Source organism: Bubalus kerabau, chromosome 1, assembly GCF_029407905.1.
Source record: "Bubalus kerabau isolate K-KA32 ecotype Philippines breed swamp buffalo chromosome 1, PCC_UOA_SB_1v2, whole genome shotgun sequence".
Classification (NCBI taxonomy): Eukaryota; Metazoa; Chordata; class Mammalia; order Artiodactyla; family Bovidae; genus Bubalus; species Bubalus kerabau.
This window is the reverse complement of record NC_073624.1, coordinates 35,468,957-35,481,516: the sequence shown is the minus strand read 5'-3', so window position 1 is coordinate 35,481,516 and position 12,560 is coordinate 35,468,957. Positions and strand designations below refer to the sequence as shown.

Here is a 12,560-nt window from a genome sequence, read left to right as displayed (position 1 = left end):
CAGATTCTGTAAGGAAAGTGACTAAGTTCAGTTTTATCTGTGTTGAGTTTGAGGTCCAAAGCAAAATTGTATGCATATATATGAATATCAAAAAGTGTTTCCTTTAGGCAATTTCAGTTTTAACATTGTACCTTGTGTGTGTGTTCAATTCAGTTCAGTTCAGTCACTCAGTCTTGTCTGACTCTTTTCGACCCCATGAATCGCAGCACGCTAGGCCTCCCTGTCCATCACCAACTCCCGGAATTCACCCAGACTCATGTCCATCGAGTCAATGATGCCATCCAGCCATTTCATCCACTGTCGTCCCCTTCTCTTCCTGCCCCCAATCCCTCCCAGCATCAGTCTTTTCCAATGAGTCAACACTTCGCATGAGGTGGCCAAAGTACTGGAGTTTCAGCTTTAGCATCATTCCCTCCAAAGAAATCCCAGGGCTGATCTCCTTCAGAATGGACTGGTTGGATCTCCTTGCAGTCCAAGGGACTCTCAAGAGTCTTCTCCAACACCACAGTTCAAAAGCATCAATTCTTCAGCGCTCAGCTTTCTTCACAGTCCAACTCTCACATCCACACATGACCACAGGAAAAACCATAGCCTTGACTAGACGGACCTTTGTTGGCAAAGTAATGTCTCTGCTTTTGAATATGCTATCTAGGTTGGTCATAACTTTCCTTCCAAGGAGTAAGTGTCTTTTAATTTCATGGCTGCAGTCACCATCTGCAGTGATTTTGGAGCCCAAAAAAATAAAGTCTGACACTGTTTCCACTGTTTACCCATCTATTTCCCATGAAGTGATGGGACCAGATGCCATGATCTTCATTTTCTGAATGTTGAGCTTTAAGCCAACTTTTCACTCTCCACTTTCACCGTCATCAAGAGGCTTTTGAGTTCCTCTTCACTTACTGCCATAAGGGTGGTGTCATCTGCATATCTGAGGTTATTGATATTTCTCCCAGCAATCTTGATTCCAGTTTGTGTTTCTTCCAGTCCAGCGTTTCTCATGATGTACTCTGCATATAAGTTAAATAAGCAGGGTGACAATATCCAGCCTTGATGTACTCCTTTTCCTATTTGGAACCAGTTTATTGTTCCATGTCCAGTTCTAACTGTTGCTTCCTGACCTGCATACAAATTTCTCAGGAGGCAGATCAGGTGGTCTGGTATTCCCATCTCTTTCAGAATTTTCCACAGTTTATTGTGATCCACACAGTCAAAGGCTTTGGCATAGTCAATAAAGCAGAAATAGATGTTTTTCTGGAACTCTCTTGCTTTTTCCATGATCCAGCGGATGTTGGCAATTTGATTTCTGGTTCCTCTGCCTTTTCTAAAACCAGCTTGACCATCAGGAAGTTCACGGTTCACATATTGCTGAAGCCTAGCTTGGAGAATTTTGAGCATTACTTTACTAGCATGTGAGATGAGTGCAATTGTGCGGTAGTTTGAGCATTCTTTGGCATTGCCTTTCTTTGGGATTGGAATGAAAACACCTTTTCCAGTCCTGTGGCCACTGCTGAGTTTTCCAAATTTGCTGGCATATTGAATGCAGCACTTTCACAGCATCATCTTTCAGGATTTGAAATAGCTCAACTGGAATTCCATCACCTCCACTAGCTTTGTTCGTAGTGATGCTTTCTAAGGTCCACTTGACTTCACATTCCAGGATGTCTGGCTCTAGGTCAGTGATCACACCATCATGATTATCTGGGTCGTGAAGATCTTTTTTGTACAGTTCTTCTATGTATTCTTGCCATCTCTTAATATCTTCTGCTTCTGTTAGATCCATACCATTTCTGTCCTTTATTGAGCCCATCTTTGCATGAAATGTTCCCTTGGTATCTCTACTTTTCTTGAAGCGATCTCTAGTCTTTCCCATTCTGTTGTTTTCCTCTATTTCTTTGCATTGATCGCTGAAGAAGGCTTTCTTATCAGTTCTTACTATTCTTTGCAGTCATGTCCAATTCCTTACAACCCCTTTTGACTGTAGCCCGCCAGGCTCCTCTCTCCATGTTCAAGCAAGAATACTAGAGTGGGTTGCCGTTTCCTACTCCAGGGAATCATTCCATCAAGGGATCAAACCCACATCTCTTGCATCCCCTGCATTTTCAGGCAGATTCTTTACCACTGTGCTACCTGGGAAGCCCAACATTGTACCTTAAGTGTATCTTTTTTAATGGAACAGATCTCTCAGTAAAAGACCTTATTTACCTGTCTCTAGGATATACTTTTATTTTGGGGCTCCAAAATCACTGCAGATGGTGACTGCAGCCATGAAATTAAAAGACGCTTACTCCTTGGAAGGAAAGTTATGACCAACCTAGATAGCATATTCAAAAGCAGAGACATTACTTTGCCAACAAAGGTCTGTCTAGTCAAGGCTGTGGTTTTTCCAGTGGTCACATATGGATGTGAGAGTTGGACTGTGAAGAAAACTGAGCGCCGAGGAATTGATGCTTTTGAAGTATAGTGTTGGAGAAGACTCCTGAGAGTTCCTTGAACTCCGAGGAGATCCAACCAGTCCATCCTGAAGGAGATCAGCCTTGGGTGTTCTTTGGAGGGAATGATGCTAAAGCTGAAACTCCAGTACTTTGGCCACCTCATGCAAAGAGTTGACTCATTGGAAAAGACTCTGATACTGGGAGGGATTGGGGGCAGGAGGAGAAGGTGAAGACAGAGAATGAGATGGCTGGATGGCATCACCGACTGGATGGAAGTGAGTTTGAGTGAACTCCTGGAGTTGGTGATGGACAGGGAGGCCTGGCTTGCTGCAGTCCATGGGGTCACAAAGAGTCGGACACGACTGAGCAACTGAACTGAACTGAACTAAGGATATACTTTATCCTTTATTCCTCATTTTCATCTCATGTTTTTCTCTATGTCTCTCTTTAGCAATGCGTATTACCTTTCCTTACTCTCATCTTCTTGTAACAAAGCTCAAACGAGATATGAGGTGATATGTTTGATGTATCTTAAAGGGCTTCAATGCAAAAGTAGGAAGCCAAGAGATACCTGGAGAACAGGCAAGTTAGTTTTACTTTGCGACCAAAGGTCCGTCTAATCAAAGCTATGGTTTCTCCAGTAGTCATGTGTGGATGTGAGATTTGGGCCATAAAGAATGCTGAGCATCAAAGAATTGATGGTTTTGAACTGTGGTGTTGGAGAAGACTCTTGAGAGTCCCTTGGACTGCAAGGAGATCCAACCAGTCCATCATAAAGGAAATCAGTCCTGAATATTTGTTGGAAGAGCTGATGCTGAAGCTGAAACTCCAATACTTTGGCCACCTGATGTGAAGAACTGACTCACTGGAAAAGACCCTGTTTCTGGGAAAGATTGAAGACAGGAGGAGAAGCGGGTGACAGAGAATGAGATGGTTGGATGGCATCACCAACTTGATGGACATGAGTTTGAGCAAGCTCCAGGAGTTGGTGATGGACAGAGAAGCCTGGCATGCTATAGTCCATGGGGTCGCAAAGAGTCAGACATGACTGAGCAACTGAACTGAACTGAACTGAAAGGGCCTCAGGATGAGTACTTATATCCTGAGTGACATGATGGGAAATGCATTAATTTTTATCTGATAGTAAAAGCATAAAAATGGATGAAATGAGGTGGTCAGAACTCCATGGAGTGAAATAGAATGCAGAATGATTTAAGTAAATTGGAGAAGTATGGTTAAAAAAAAGAAAAGAACGTTGTATGGCAGTGTTTGTACAAGGGAAAGTGAACAAGAAATGTTTGAATGCTGGACTATGAGAACAGCACAGACCGGGCAGCAGAAAACCAAGTCCGCCAAGTTTTCCAAAACCTGGTTTTAAAAGAGTGTGTAGCAGAACAACATAAATAAGAATATACAACTTGGGTATCTGAAACATAAACTCCTTTGTACAAATTTAAAACCTGTAGGAGAATGCTGTAGCCAATCTGGTTTCAGCAGAGAAAACAGAATACTTATAGATTCGAAAAGATTCAATAAATTAGATCTAAATGGCCTGGAAAAAAAATAGTGGTATTGATTTAATAATAACAAACATCTAATATAAGAAAGAGCAGTTTCAGTTTATATGGGAATGAAAACAAGAAGAAAATGAGTTTATACCACAGCTTAGATATTTTTGTCAGATAATTTTCTGAAAGAGATAGTTATGAAATATTGGCGTAGATGGCGGAAGTTATAAAAAATTTTCTGATCTCTTAAAGAGAATATGCAGTCATCCCTCAGTATTCCCAAGGGATTGGGTCCAGGAGCTACCATAATACCAAAAGCTGCAGAGGCTCAGATTCCATAGTTGACTGTCTGTATCTACTTTTTCATATCTTTGAATTCAACTAACTGTGGATCATATTGTATTATAGTATTTATGTGAAAAATGTATGCGTACCATTGGACCCAAGCAGCTCAAGTGTGTATTGTTCAAGGGTAAATTTAACTCATCCATTTAACTATTCAACAAACGTTAGTTGCACACCTCCTATTTCAGATAGTCCTTCTGCCTGTGTGGTACGGATAAAACTAAGCAGGAAAAATGCAATCCCTGCCCCATAGAGTTTGCAATCTGTTTAACATTATAGTATTATTTGCATGATTGTGGGTAGAGGTGTTCTTTTCTATTTAGTGATAGTTATTCACACAAAAATGGAAAACATGAGACCCATTGATGGCAGTTACTTAGGTAGTATTTAGCAGAGGATCTCTTAAAATCTTGCCTACTAGAAAATTACTAAGGGGAGACAGAGGTATAGAACTTAAGTCAGGCATGAGAATCCACTGGTTACACAGACTGGTTATACCATTGCTGTAACTTTATAGCCACTTCCATTATGCCATTAAAAATTTTTATTGTTACCGTGTAGCCATATGAATCTGATGAAATTATTTTACAGTGGAAGGACAAATTACTAAGCTGTCCATAAAAACTGCTTAAGTAAAATGTTAAGATTTGCAGTGTTTCCAATACTGAGAGAATATCAAAACCACTTGATTAACTGGAGCTGTTACTTCTTGATTATATAATGGCACAGTATAGTTGGAAACTTGTCATTAATGTTGTCATATGTCTAAAAAATAATTTTCTAAGTGCAGCCCAGTATTAGAGGTGACTAAATATCATGTTATAATTGAGATGAGAACTATATCTTTGTATTGTTGAATTAGTGATGTCAAGCCATTCTACTTCACAGCCCCAAAGGACCATACAAAAGGCATTTGCAAGCAAGATGTAAGTACAGCATCAGCATAATTGTAACCCAATGGATCTACAGAAAGAGTTTGTGTGCGTGAGCCCTAAAGGTCCAGCTGTTCTTGAAGGATTATCAGGATTTAATGGAAAGCACAGATGGAACCAATACTATTGTCTGGAGTATTCTAGGGCAGAGGCTAATATGAGAAAGGTGACCAGTGGCAGGCTGATTGTAACGAAAAACAAAACTTTTTTGTTAAGATGAGAGCAAATGTGAACCAGTGCTACCCAAATAACATTGATTCAGAGGAAATAGTCCCCAGTGCTTCATTTTAGCCATTGTAAAGATGGTCATATGTGGTGTGCAGCTGTAAGTGGTTCTTTCTGAATTATTAGAGACTGAGCCATTATTTCCGGTGTTTAGGCAGTTTCACTGGATATGGACCATTGCAATCGTATAAGCTCTCTATTGTGTGACTACTAATTTAGAGTGTTGCCATAAGCCAGCCACGGGGTTCATGGCTTCTGTGAATGAGTGAGTCATATTGAAAAACACTCTGAATATGCATTCTCAAATTTATTATTTGAAATTTAGATATATTTAAAATTCTATGAATTCCTTATCAAAAATGTAATATAGTCATTGAACATGTTGTTTTCTTTTAGAATCAGTTCATCTAAAAAACTGCGATTTAAAAGTAATGCCGTCATGTCTTTTTTACACTAAGTATAAGTGTAGCATTTCTATGCTAATATATATATATATACATGCATATATATAATTAGTTATATACATATATATGTATACACACACGTAATGATGTTGGATATTAGTATGCATTTCAGAAACCCTGATGATTTTGATCATAAATTATTTTGCCTTAGGTTCACAAAATTCTTCCTTGAAAAAAAACATTGTTGTTCCTTAAGACCACACATGCAGGCCTAGCTAGACACTTCTTTGAGGTTAAGTGGCATTACTATGACTAGTATCTATTTACAATATATATGAAAACCTTAACATGTCATAATGCTGTCTCATTGAACCTCAGCACAGTCATCTTTGCACATACCCAGGACCAAAAAGTAAAGTAAATCTTCAGTTACAAATTGAGTTTACAAAGGTTCATGTGTAACCTTGATGCTAAACTCATACTAGAGACCCTCTTTTTCATAAAGGCTTCCTGTCCATAGAAAGGACTTTAGAAATACCCCTGGAGTTAGTTTGAATGGAAAAACACCTGGATACAGTGAACTGTTCCACTTAGTGTTATTGTCTCCTCCAGATTTCAGTAGTAAATATATCTCCTTCAAATTTTTTTCTACTCTGTAACAATAAAAAATAACTTGTAATCTTAAGGGTTACAGAAGGGAAACTCCGCTTTTTGCCACTGCCCTAGTCAGAAAACTAACTGAGCAGGTAATTACTGCAATGTTACAGAATAAAGAAAAAATATGTCATATGGTTCTCTTAAAAGAGAATTTGTATTTCTGTGAAAGCAATTGATATTTGAACCATTTCCTGGTTTTCTTTTGCATAATTAAAATCAGTTTGAGAGCCCAGTATTTGTGAAGTTTGAATGGCATTAGAGAGTCGCCAATTGGCATCACTTGGTAGTTCTACTATTTGTTTCAGTTTTGAGTTGGGGAATATTTTTGTATTCTGAGAGAAGCTGTTCTAAAATATGTCATCCATTTCACATTTTCCCTTCTTAAGCTGATATTTTTATGCAATACAAAAATAAATAAATAAAACACTTACTGGGGCTACAGGATGGTCATAATATCGAAAAATTGGCCCTTGGCCAAATTAACCAGGAAGTGGCAAAGATATAGCCAATTTTTTTTTTCATTCTGAATTTAATATCTGGCTCATTTTTCAGCATAGATTTTGCACTAAGTTGAGTTATTTTCATTCAGAAGAACCTGATACTATTTTGGCATTCTCTTTTTATAGACTATATTCTGTTCTACAAATGTTTTCTCTCTAATTATAGTTCACGTCAGTACCTGGATTAAAGAATTAGAAATTATACCAGAGACTTATACTATATTGTAAATGAATTTCACACCTAAAGGAAAATTAATTCTGTGACAGTTATATAGAAGATATTGTGCTTAATTTTATTGACAAGCTATAAAGACACTAAATTGGAATAGGCCTGTGTATTATTACAAGTTACAGTCTATACAATGTCATAATAATTGAGCACATAGTTGTATTAATTAGACATAATATTCTATACTATATCATCTATATCATTAGACTTTGGTATTAAACTAATGATAGGGAAAGTGTTAAATCAGGAGTGTAAGTCAGTGGTTTTCAAATTGTGGAGAAAGGATCACATTGGGTCCATGGAGTTCCTCCAGTAGATACCTGGGATTGGATCATAGTATTGGGGGACATGTGGCTGGGCAGGTGTGAGTAAGTCAGAATTTCACCATTAGGTTCTAAATTGAGTTTGTATGGGGGGAAAAAAGACATTTCTGCCTTGAAAAAAAAATATTTGAAACCCATATATGTAAACTTCTCCTTGAAGACTAACATAATTCAGGGAGTGAGTGGTCTCGACTTCTGGAATCCCTTGTCAGCATATTTCACCGCTTTATTCTTATTTTTTCATACAAATATATAAACAGACACAATTATAATTTTAAAAGTTGCCAGAATTCTCAAATCTACTTTTGTCTTCACTTCTTGAAAAAGCAGTTTTCTTTTATCTCTTTTCTGATTTTCAGAGTATTTTTTTTACCATAACTTTTAACCATGAAGTTATATACTTTCTCCACCCTCTTCCTTGTCCACTTTTTAAAGTAAAAGTGAGAGAATTTTTTTTAAAAGAGAAGAAAACAAAATTAAAAAAAAAAACAAAAAAACTAGAGAAAAGAACACTGGAAAATAGAGAGAGACTGCTTTCAGCTATTTTCATCAACTACTACCCTTGACTACCCACTGGTCCAGTTCACCATCAACTGCTTTGTTTCTCGGTAGCTTTCAAGACCATGACTTGTGGTACAGTACCGGTCTAATGGTTGTCAGTGCTTATGAGAAATAGTCAAGGGAGATGACAGTCTCAACATACACATGTATTTACACAGGTGCATAAATTGTTGATTATCTATCTCTAAATATTTTTACAGTGTTATGCCTAGGCCTCCCTACTCTTTGGTTCTGATAAATTAAAATTAATATGAAAAAATAAAGAGAACTTTTAACAGCCATGATTATGTGAATTGCCATTTTTGTTTTAAAAATTAAAGATATGGAATGAAGGTTGACATTAAGCCAGTTGTACTGTTAAGAAGTCATGTAATTTAAATGATAGACGAGAGCACCCGTAGTTCAGAAACCTTTACATCACTTTAAGCACTACGGAGTAGCTATAAGGAAGCATTTTAAACTTACACTTTTGAATTTTCAGCTCTTCGTATCAATTATCATTGTATTAAGTGTCTTTTAAGGTACCTTTATCTATAAGCCTGTTTTTCCAGACACACAAACTCTAATGTGCTTTTAAAAATATGCAAATGTGTAATTAAAAGAACTGAACAAATAGCAAGTCCATAAAGGAAAACGTGCAGTTTGTCATTTTCATTAGGACATGTATGTGAAAGATCCTGTAAAGAAGCACTGATCAGAACAATACTAGAAAGTTCCAGCTGATCTAGTAGCTGCCTTTATGTAAGACAATAGATCTTGTGAATATTCCTCTTTCTCTCCAGGCAGCTAGCTAGTCTGGTTAACCGAAATTGTTGAGTAATTGTTCTGTGGTTGAGAACAAAATGCTGAATTAAACTGTTCCCAGCACAATAATTGTGTGATTATAGCATTTATGTTGCTGGCCAAAGGAACAGTCATTAGGTTTGGAAGACTTACCAAAACCACAAGTACAAAAAAAAAATGCAAATCACATGTAAATTGCCGTTTAATACCTATAGTGGCTTAGAAATGGAACGAAGAGTAGAGCACATTTCTAGTTAAAGAGATGATCCTGGAAATCTTGATCTTATATTTTGTGCAATACTGAAACTAGGAAGATGTTGAAAAATACATTTTCTATATGGTTTACACTTCTCACACTGCTTTTATTCTCAGCCATGCCTTTATTTCTCTCACATCACTCTCTCTCCTTTCTTGCACTCCCAGTTGCATCTTTCTTAACCGCATTTTTTAACTTCAATATTTTAACTCTGTTTGCCTGTCTGAAAAGTTTTTCTTTTATTTTTTCCCTACTTAAAATTATGTAGTGAAAAGAACTTATAAACCAATGGGGTGTGAGGGCTAATGCAGAGAAAGATTTAATAAGAAAGCTGTCAACGAATACATTTTGTAAAATGTCAAATAAAAACCAGTTGTTAATAAAATTGAAATGCTCTTATTTCTTTTCATTCTGAGCTATTATGCTTTCTATTGCTGATAAATGCTTGTCCTGAAACATTGAAGTTTTTCCTCCTGTCATAGCATTCTTCCAGGTGAACCATTCATGAACAGACTAAGGTGTCCTCATGATGAAGATCAGATCTTACTAAATACATGTGTAATGTTGATGTAAGCTATGGTCATTGAGTTAATAAATGAAAAACAATCTCATTGTGAGAGATGAATGACCCAATAAGAATGAATGATAGATACACAGACATTTTTCTGTATCATTATGAACTTAATTCAAAGATGTTAATAGATGATTTTACAAAAGTTTTCAGGCTTATGGTACATTTCATTTCATCTTTAAAGATATGCAATGAAATGTATTGAACAGTAATTCCACTGGCAGTGAGGACCATCACACACAAAGCAGAATAACTGCAAGGCTGAAAATTTTTTGTTACGTATCTCCTTTTTCTTCAGTTTGAAGTATGACTAACATTGAGATTATGCCAAAGTTAGAATTTAGTTTTCTTATATATTTTCATATCACATTAAAATTTTTATAAAAGCTATTTATAAAATAATTTTTATAATTATTTAAAATGTCTATATAAACAAGTTCATATTGATACAAATATGGTTTTAGTATACATTGAAACGTGCAATTTATGTTTTACCTTTATCGTGTGTGTTTTTATTCTTCTGAAGTGTGTTAAGCTCAAGAGAAGTCAATTTTAAAAATAAAGATTTAGTGCTTTATCAGAGTCTATACTCAAGTTCTAAAATGGTATTTTATTTTATAAGGTCAGATCAGCATTCACTTTCTTTTCTGCTAATATCTTAATAATTTCCTTTCTAAGGTTATCTTCAAATTTGCGATAAACATGCTCATTCATACCACATATATATATATATATATATATATATTCAAACATCTGTAATATTTTAGTCCTTTTTGTTATTTCAGCAAACAAAATTTTGTACAAAGAAATTTAAATATATGTTCAGAGTTTAGAAGTTTTGCATGCGATGTTGACATTTTTAGAAAACATAGTGGCTGTAAATTTATTCATCTTGATTGTTTTCCCCAACAGTGCAATCTTCAAACTGTACAGATTTTGAATTGCTAACCACTACATGATATTAGGTAACCTCTAATTCCTGCCAACCACCCACACATTAATTAGAACAAACTCAGCAATTTTAATGATCCCACTTGTCAATTGTAAAGTACATTTAGAAAATAAGGATCATATTTCAATAATCAAATTATATTTTTCATAGAGTCAACACAGAGTCAATTCACAGGTAAATACTGCAAGTCTGTTCTAAAATATACCTCATAAACCTGAAGCTAGACAAAACCACTCATTCAAAAAGAGAAATTGTTATTTTTGGAGTCCATATTTAAAAACTAACATTTTCCCCTCCATCTAAAACCAAATACTTTCATCATAATTTTGCACAGTACTAAATCTCTAAAACCTGGCTTAGTCTGTGGACACTTTTTATAAATGTTCTGTCTGTCCTGTCTGTATATGTCAGGTGCAGAATTCTATATAGGTCATTGTGTTGTCCAAATCACCTATAACTTTACTAATTTTTTGTTGACTTTGGCTATTAATAATTAAGAAAGTTGTGCTAAAATGGCCCAGAGTAATGAGATTTTATTCATTTCTCTTTGCAGCCCTCCCAATTTTTGCTTTATAAAGTATGGAGATTTTTTAAAATTAGATGTCTATAACTTTAGAATTACTTTGTCTTTCTGATGAATTGAATCTATTATTGTTATTTCTGAAACTTTTGTATCCACAATAATCCTTTATGTGTTAAAGTCTATTTTAATATCAAAACTGATACCTTAGACTTTTTTTATTTACCTTTTTTTTTGGTAAATATTTGCCTGGTATATTTTTTTATCTTTTTTTGTCATGGTGATTTAAATTTATCTCTAGTAAACCACGTATAGCTAGATTTTCTTAAAATTTTAATTTGTTGGTCTCTGCTTTTTAATTTATGAGCTTATTAATCACACATTTGTTGTGATTAAGCTTAAGTGCATCATCTTATCCATGCTTTTTATTTATACCCCATTTCATGTGTATTTTTTACTTTGTAATTTTTTATGTATTAATTTTTAGTTTCCTCAAATTCTTTTCTCTTTATTGTTTTGGATATTATCTACTCTATTTCTATTTGTATGTGTTGCCTTTTGATTATTTATCATGCTTACTTATGGTAAGAGTTTAAAATTGACAAATTTTGAATTATAAAATAATTAGAATTCCTAACTGAATATTTCTGTCTTGTTTTACATGTTATTGTTGCTGGATTTAGCTCCATCTGATTTTTAAAATGCAAATATTGGACATTATTTTCATTGAACAAAGTTTTTAAAACACTTACATATTCACTAATTGACTACCATTTAGAACTTTGTTGTCAAGCTGATTGTTATTTGGCTGATCTTAAGATTTCTCTGTGCCTTTGTTTTTCTGCAGTTTTATTACAGGGTTTCAAGTGATATTTTATTTTCATTTATTCTGACTATGTATATTTCAGTTGTTGCATCTATGATCTATATTTTTCAAATTCAGAAAATTTCTCAACCACTAATTTTTAGAATAGTGACTGCATCTGTTTTTCTTTTTTTTCCTGTTCTCTCCTAAAATTTTGACTTGGCATTTGTTGGACTATCTCATTCTAGCCTCCATAACACTTGTCTACTCTTTTTTATTTTCCATCGCCTGTCTCCTTGTGGACTGAAATATAGCTAGTTCCTTTAGATCCCTTTTCCAATTAATGATTTATTTTAACCACATTTGTTGAATTTTCTATCTGTCCATTCAGTGAGTTTTAAATTTCATTTATTTCGTTTCTCAAAATTCTATTTAATTATTTTCAAAATCTTCCTGAACATGTTTGATCACTGTTTTGTTTGTAACTGTTATTCCATATTTTACATAAGTGAACATTTTAAGCACTTTTTTAATCTTCATCTGAAAATCCAAATACT

General features: G+C 35.0%; 1 protein-coding gene across 10 annotated transcripts in view; it reads left to right on the top strand.

Moving 5' to 3' along the window:
• The window catches only part of SOX5 (SRY-box transcription factor 5), a 1,162,090-nt gene that overhangs the window by 971,748 nt on the left and 177,782 nt on the right, over positions 1-12,560 (top strand). The gene's annotated exons all lie outside the window — the stretch shown is intronic.